Raw genomic sequence first — 8,268 nt, 5'->3', positions numbered from 1 at the left:
TCTTCTACCGTATTCCTCTTCTAACCTCGGACGTTGTGTGGGCAACGATCTTCCGAGATGAGAAACCACCAACCACCTTCTTCTCCTCCTAGCTAGGTTTGGCCACAAAAAGCTTAACCAAGGATGAAGAACAAAACACCAACCAAGCTCCAAGAGATGCTAGCTTTCTCTCCTTCTTCTTCTTCTTCTTCTCCAAGTAGTATCCGGCCGCCACAAGAGCTCCAAGCCTTTGAGAGTTTCAGCCACCACAAAGAGGGAGATAGGAAGAGGATGGCCAGCCACTCCAAGGAATAAAAGAGGGAGAGAAATAATAGAGGTTGTATCTCATGAAGGCACCCTCACCCCTTCTTTTATATTCCTTGGCTTAGGCAAATTAGGAAATTTAATTACAATAAAATTTCTTTAATTCCCTTGACATGATTTAATTGAGAAAAATAAAATAAAATTTCCCCAATTAATCTCTAATGGTCGGCCACATTAAAAGAGATAAATTAGACAAGTTTTAATCAACAATTAAAACTTCCTAATTTGTTTCCGGAAATTTTAAAAATTAAAATTTCTCTTTAAAAATCTCTTCATGGTTGATAAAAAGAAATTTCTATAATTTTAATTTTATCAACATGTGGATAATTTTAAAGAGAAAATAAAATATCTCACCAATCTACAAATAAGGAAAGAGATCTAATCTCTTTCTTTAATCTTTTATAGATCTTTTACAAGAGAGATATTTTAATTTTAATTCTCTTTAATAAATTATTTCTTCCACATAATAAAAATTAAAATTAAAATTCTTTTTTAATTTAATTTGGCCGGCCCCCACTAGCTTAGGTTCAAGCTAGGGCCGGCCACCCCAATTTATACCTAGGCCGGCCCTAGCTTGGTTCCCAAGCTAGCTTGGTCGGCCCCCTATTGGTGGGTATAGAAGGTGAGTATAGGTGGGTATAGTTTTCTATAAATAAGAGGCTACGATAGGGACCGAGAGGAGGAATTGATTTTGGTCTCCCGATAAAATTAAGCATCCCGAACACACAACTTAATTTTATCAATAATAATTCATTCCACTAGAGAACTATTATTGAACTACCGCACCAATCCCAAATTACATTTTTAGGCTCATTCTTATTATGAGTGTGTTAGTCTCCCTGTGATTAAGATATCGAATGTCCTCTAATTAAGTGAGTTACTGACAACTCATTTAATTAATATCTTAGTCCAAGAGTAGTACCACTCAACCTTATCATCATGTCAGACTAAGTCCACCTGCAGGGTTTAACATGACAATCCTTATGAGCTCCTCTTGAGGACATTATCAACCTAGTATCTCTAGGACACAGTTTCCTTCTATAATCAACAACACACACTATAAGTGATACCATTTCCCAACTTATCGGGTTTATTGATTCATCGAACTAAATCTCACCAATTGATAAATTAAAGAAATAAACATCAAATATATGTGCTTGTTATTATATTAGGATTAAGAGCACACACTTCCATAATAACTGAGGTCTTTGTTCCTTTATAAAGTCAGTATAAAAGAAACGACCTCAAATGGTCCTACTCAATACACTCTGAGTGTACTAGTGTAATTATATAGTCAAGATAAACTAATACCTAATTACACTACGACCTTCTAATGATTTGTTCCTTTCCATTTTGGTCGTGAGCTACTGTTTATAATTTATAAGGTACTGATAACATTATCTTCTGCATGTGACACCACATACTATGTTATTTACAATATAAATTAACTGAACACCTACAACTAAATGTAGACAATTTGACCAAATGTGATTCTTTATTCATAATGAATGTTTACAAAGCTTAGGCTTTCAGTATACACTCCAACAAAGTTGACCTGAACAAATAATCTCAGGCTGCCAGCGGGGGCTGGTTTTTGTACCTCAGAGTCTGAGCAATCAAAGCGTTCGAGCAGACTGAAGGATAGACAGGCCGAGCAGGAGACTGATCGAGTGGATCAGAAGGGCGAGTGGCCAACCCGGCAGATGAAGAGTCCAACCGAGCGGACAAACAGAGCAGCGGACCGAGGCCTGCGAACGACGCAGTTTCCTTGAAACAGATTCGCCCCACCTCGGCGGTGCTTCGAGGTTTCCTCGGATCGTCTGTTTCCCAGGATACAACGGCAAAACCACGAACGCAACCAAGCACTGGTTGTTCGTGGCGAACTGAGAATGCACCTGAGTGCTATCACAAGTAGTTTAGCCGAGCGGATGCACGACTGAGAGAAAAGAATTGGGGGACGAAGGTGGAGGAAATCTCTTGCTTTTGCTTCGCTTTCGCTTTGCTTTTGCTTTGCTTTCGCTTCCGTTTTTTCACTTTCTTCTTTGCTCAAGATCCAGCCTCCTTATATAGGAGCTCTTATCTTGCCTGCAATAAATGATCAAATTATGATCATTTAATGCTGAGTTTAATTTCGTCATTAATGGGTTTAATGTCTTCATTAATATCGAGACGTTACAGAATCAATATTAATGAGTTTAATGCCGCCATTAATACTGAGACGTTACAAAATCACCATTAATGAGTTTAATGTCGCCATTAATGTCGAGACGTTACAGAATCACCATTAATTTCACATTAATGCTTCCGTTACACCCTTGAGCATGTAGCAAAAAGAGATTCAAGTGGCAATATGTTGGTTCATTCTTTTGGTTAAATTTTACCTCAACCGGTCCGGCATTCGACATGCGCAAGTCGTGCTCGCACACGAGTCAACCTTGGTTCAGTACAATCCGGGCCCTGGATTTGCACCCACCCCTGCGCACTCACTCGTGAGAGTCTCTCCCCATGCATATGTTTACAATGTCAATGCATGTATTATAATTTAAACCAACAATAAAGCCAAGAGACTTCTAATGTGGGACTAAACCCATGCACAATAGAGTCTCTTCGTCTCCACCTCTTTATTCCATTCACATTTCCAACAATCCCCCGCATGAATGGAAAATAGGATATGTGATAGCATTCAACAGTTGAGTCAAGTATAGGATAGGTAGGTTTTACCCTTTGAACCTTCCCTTATGAAGATCTGGTTGCTTACTGGCTGATAGTAGACACGATGTCCTTGAACTATACTGTCGTCTGTATAAGCAGTGATAAATCTCACCCAAGACTCTCCCTGATACAACTCAATTCTCATGAGTGTGTTCGTTCTTGGCCATGAACACGCCTGGTTTTGTGAGAAGCTTTAAGAATTGTGCCTCCAATTCTCTTCGAAGCGGCCCCACTTCTTTCTCACATAGGTGATCCCTCAAGAGTTACCATCTACTCGTTTTGATCATTAAAAGCCCATCGTCTTATCCTGGTCTAGTCACTGTTTCATTGGGCTCCCCCTCATAGTATGTCTAGTCAATGCAGATTAGTTGTCCCTTTGAACCTAGTTCTTGGGATCTCCAGTCAGCATAGGTTGGGTGTCCTCTATACTGATCGCTAACAACGACATTAAGCCCATTTCTCTTGATGAGCTTGCAACTAACTCTCGATTTAACCCTTTGGTTAGCGGATCCGCTAGGTTATCCTTTGACTTCACATAGTCAACAGTGATAATTCCAGTTGAGAGTAGTTGTCTAATGGTATTATGTCGATGATGTATATGTCTAGACTTACCATTATATAGATGGCTCTGTGCCCGACCGATTGCTGATTGACTATCGCAATGTATGCAAATCATCGGCACAGGTTTCAGCCATCGAGGAATATCGTCTAAGAATTTTCGTAGCCATTCAGCCTCTTCACCGCACTTGTCAAGAGCTACAAACTCATATTCCATCGTGGATCTGGTTATTACGGTTTGCTTAGAAGATTTCCAGGAAATGGCTGCACCTGCAAGAGTGAAAACATATCCACTCGTAGACTTAGAGTCTTTTATGTCAGATATCCAACTTGCATCGCTGTATCCTTCGATCACAGCAGGATATCTCGTGTAGTGCAGTCCATATTCACGAGTATACCTCAAGTACCTCAGTACTCTTGTTATCCCTTTCCAGTGCTCAACACCGAGATTACTCGTGTATCTACTCAGTTTGCTTACTGCGTAGGCCAAGTCTGGTCGAGTACAACTCATCAAGTACATCAGACTTCCAATCACTCAAGAGTACTCTATCTGCGAGATACTTTCACCTCGATTTTTCGATAGATGTTGACTCGTATATATCGGCGTTCGTGCCAACTCAGTATCACCCTTGGTGAATTTCTCAAGAATCTTGTCCACGTAATGGGACTGACTAAGAACAAGTCCTTCTGTCGTTCTAAGAATTTTAATTCCTAGAATCACATCAGCTAGGCCCATGTCTTTCATGTCAAATCTTGAGTTCAACATATCTTTAGTGGATTTGATTATCTTATCATTGCTCCCAATGATAAGTATGTCATCTACATAGAGGCATAAGATGACATAGTCACTCTCTGTGGCTCTCATGTAGACACATTTATCACATTCATTGATCTTGAATCCACATTCCTTCATGGCATTATCGAATTTCTCATGTCACTGCTTTGGTGCTTATTTTAAGCCATATAATGACTTCACCAATCTATAGACCTTGTTTTTCTATCCTGGCACAGAAAATCCCTCAGGTTGGTCCATGTAGATTTCATCTTCTAAATCGCCGTTTAGAAAGGTTGTCTTTACATCCATTTGATGTACTTCGAGATTCCATAGAGTTCCAATAGCCAACAATACTCTAATGGAAGTTATTCTCGATATCGGAGAGTATGTATCGAAGTAGTCAAGACCTTCTCGTTGTCGGTATCCTTTAATTATCAATCTGGCCTTGTATTTATCGATTATGCCATCTGATTTCATTTTCTTCTTGAAGATCCACTTGCAACCTAGTGGTTTACTTCCCAGAGGAAGATACACAAGTTCCCAAGTGTGATTTTGCAAGATAGATTATATCTCAGATGCAATTGCCTCTTTCCAGCGAGGTCCATCAGAAGAGCCTACAGCTTCTGAGTAACTTCGGGGCTCACTCTCCAACATGAAAGTGATAAAATCCGATCCATAGGATTTTTCTACCCGAGCTCTTTTGCTCCGTCTAGGCTCAACCTCCACGGGTTCCTTGTCATCATCATCTTCTTCTTCGCCTTGTGTTTCGGTTGCCCGTTTTGAGGAGCTAGCATCCTCACAGGTCTTATACGGAAACACATGTTCGAATAAAGAGGCATTTCTCGATTCGATTATCGAGTTCTTGTGTATCTCCGGTACGTGTGACTCATACACACAAAATCGATAAGCACTGTTGTTATGCGCATATCCAATAAATATGCAATCAACAGTCTTTGGTCCTATCTTAATCCTTTTCGGATCAGGTACCAACACTTTGGCAAGACACCCCCACATTCATAAATATTTGTAGGACGATTGTCTTCCATTCTACAACTCATAAGGGCTCTTATCTATTTTCTTCCGGGGCACCTTATTTAAAAGATAATTAGCCATTAACACAACTTCCCCCCACATGGACTCTGGCAATCCAGAGCTTAATAGAAGAGCATTCATCATCTCCTTAAGAGTTCGATTCTTTCGCTCAGCAACTCCGTTTTGCTGAGGAGTATATGGAGCTGTTGTTTCGTGTCTGATCTCATGTTCAACACACAACTCAGCGAATGGTGACACATATTCACCGCCTCGGTCACTTCGAACCACCTTAATTTTCCTATTTAGTTGGTTTTCAACCTCATTCTTATACAGAGCAAATTTCTCTATAGCTTCATCCTTACTTTTGAGAAGATACACATAACAATATTTTGGTTATCATCTACAAAAGTGATGAAGTATTTATTACCACCACGTGTTGGTGTACCTTTTAAGTCGCACACATCAGTGTAGATTAGGTCAAGTGGTTCATTATTTCTTTCAATATGTTGAAAGGATGACCTTGTCATTTTCGCTTCAACACAAATCTCACACTTGTGTTTTAGGTCAAGGTGGAATGTAGGTATGATTTGCATGTTTATTAATCTACACAACACATCGTAGTTAACATGTCCTAGTCTACCATGCCACAAACATGAAGACTCAAGCATATAAGTGGAAGAGCTTTCATTTTTATTTATCTTGGGCCTAATGGCCATTACATTGAGCTTAAACAACCCATCAGATACATAACCTCTTCCTACAAACATTCTATTTTTGGACAATACAACTCTGTCCAACTCAAAAACAATGCGAAAGTCATGCTTGCTTAAAATTGATCCAGACACTAGATTCTTCCGAATCTCCAGAACATACAACACATTGTTCAGAGTGAGGTCCTTGCCCGAGGTCATCTTCAGCACCACCTTTCCTTGGCCCATGATGTCCGAGGTTGCTGAGTTCCCCATGAACAGTTTGTCTCCAATGACTTCCTCGAAGTTGTGGAGCAGCTCCTTGTTGCAGCACACATGTTTGGTGGCTCCAGTATCGATCCACCATTGCAGCGGGTTTGAACCAATCAGGTTCAACTCAGAGGCCACAGCGCAGAGGTCATCCATTTCTGGTCCCTCATTCAGGTTGGCCTCTTGCTTCTTCTTCGGCTTTCTGCACTCCGAAGATTTGTGACCCACTTTGTCACAGTTGAAGCACTTCCCAGAGAACTTCTTCTTGCTGATGCCTCCTCTGGGTCCCATCTTGGAAGACTTGGGGTTCTTCCGCTTCGAGCTTTGACCATGCTCGACCACGTTGGCTTTCACAGTAGCCTGAGAGAACAGTTTCCTCTCTGAACTCTTGTTGTCTTCTTCGATGCGAAGTCGAACAATGAGTTCCTCCACATTCATCTCTTTCTGCTTGTGCTTCAGGTAGTTCTTGAAGTCCTTCCAGCCGACAGGCAGCTTCTCAATGATAGCAGCCACCTGGAAAGTTTCACTCAGAACCATCCCTTCTGAGTGGATCTCGTGCAAGATCACCTAAAGCTCCTGGACTTGGCTGATCACCGTCTTGGAGTCAACCATCTTGTAGTCCAGGAATCGGCCCACGATGAAATTCTTTGCCCCTGCATCCTCCGTCTTGTATTTCTTTTCCAGGGACTCCCGCAGCTCCTTAGTCATTCTCTTCATGTTATACACAGCATACAACGAGTCGGCAAGGCAATTGAGGATATAGTTTCGGAAAAGGAACTCAGAATGAGTCCATACCTCCACTGTACTGATGGTTTGCGTATCAGCATCCTCAGTGCGCTTGGAAGGGTCCTCGGTCAAGAACCGAGCCAGATTGAGCGTGGTCAGGTAGAAGAGCATCTTCTGCTGCCACCTCTTGAAGTTCAGTCCACTGAACTTCTCTGGCTTTTCCCCATGACTGATTGACACAGTTCCAATCGGGGCGGAGGGGGCCTACACGTGTTGAGTCTGTTGCACCTCAACATTTTGTTCCGTGGCCATCTCAACAGAATCGAGTCTGTTTCAAGATTGTTGGACAGAAACAATATGTAGCTGGAGATTTACAGGGAATTAGCTGAATCTAAATACTCGAATTAAATTCAAGTCACAGTTAACATGACCTGAGCAGATAATCTCAGGCTGCCAGCAGGGGCTGGTTTTTTGACCTCAGAGTCTGAGCAATCAAAGCGTTCGAGCAGACTGAAGGATAGACAGGCCGAGCAGGAGATTGATCGGGCAGATTAGAAGGGCGAGTGGCCGACCCGGCAGATATAGAGTCCAACCGAGCTGACAAACAGAGCAGCGGACCGAGGCCTGCGAACGACGCAGTTTTCTTGAAACAGATTCGCCCCACCTCCGGCTGTGCTTCGAGATTTCCTCGGATCGTCTGTTTCCCAGGATACAACGGCAAAACCACGAACGCAACCAAGCACTAGTTGTTCGTGGTGAACTGAGAATGCACCTGAGTGCTATCACAAGTAGTTTAGCCAAGCGGATGCACGACTAAGAGAAAAGAATAGGGGGACGAAGGTGGAGGAAATCTCTTGCTTTTGCTTTGCTTTCGCTTTGCTTTCGCTTCCGCTTTTTCACTTTCTTCTTTGCTCAAGACCCAGCCTCCTTATATAAGAGCTCTTATCTTGTCTGCAATAAATGATCAAATTATGATCATTTAATGCTGAGTTTGATTTCGTCATTAATGGGTTTAATGTCTTCATTAATGTCGAGACGTTACAGAATCAATATTAATGAGTTTAATATCGTCATTAATATTGAGACGTTACGAAATCACCATTAATGAGTTTAATGCCGCCATTAATGTCGAAACGTTACGGAATCACCATTAATTTCACATTAATGCTTCCGTTACACCCTTGAGCATGTAGCAAAAAGAGA

This window comes from Zingiber officinale, chromosome 4B (genome assembly GCF_018446385.1).
Source record: "Zingiber officinale cultivar Zhangliang chromosome 4B, Zo_v1.1, whole genome shotgun sequence".
Taxonomy (NCBI): domain Eukaryota; kingdom Viridiplantae; phylum Streptophyta; class Magnoliopsida; order Zingiberales; family Zingiberaceae; genus Zingiber; species Zingiber officinale.
Note: the sequence above shows the minus strand (reverse complement) of the source record.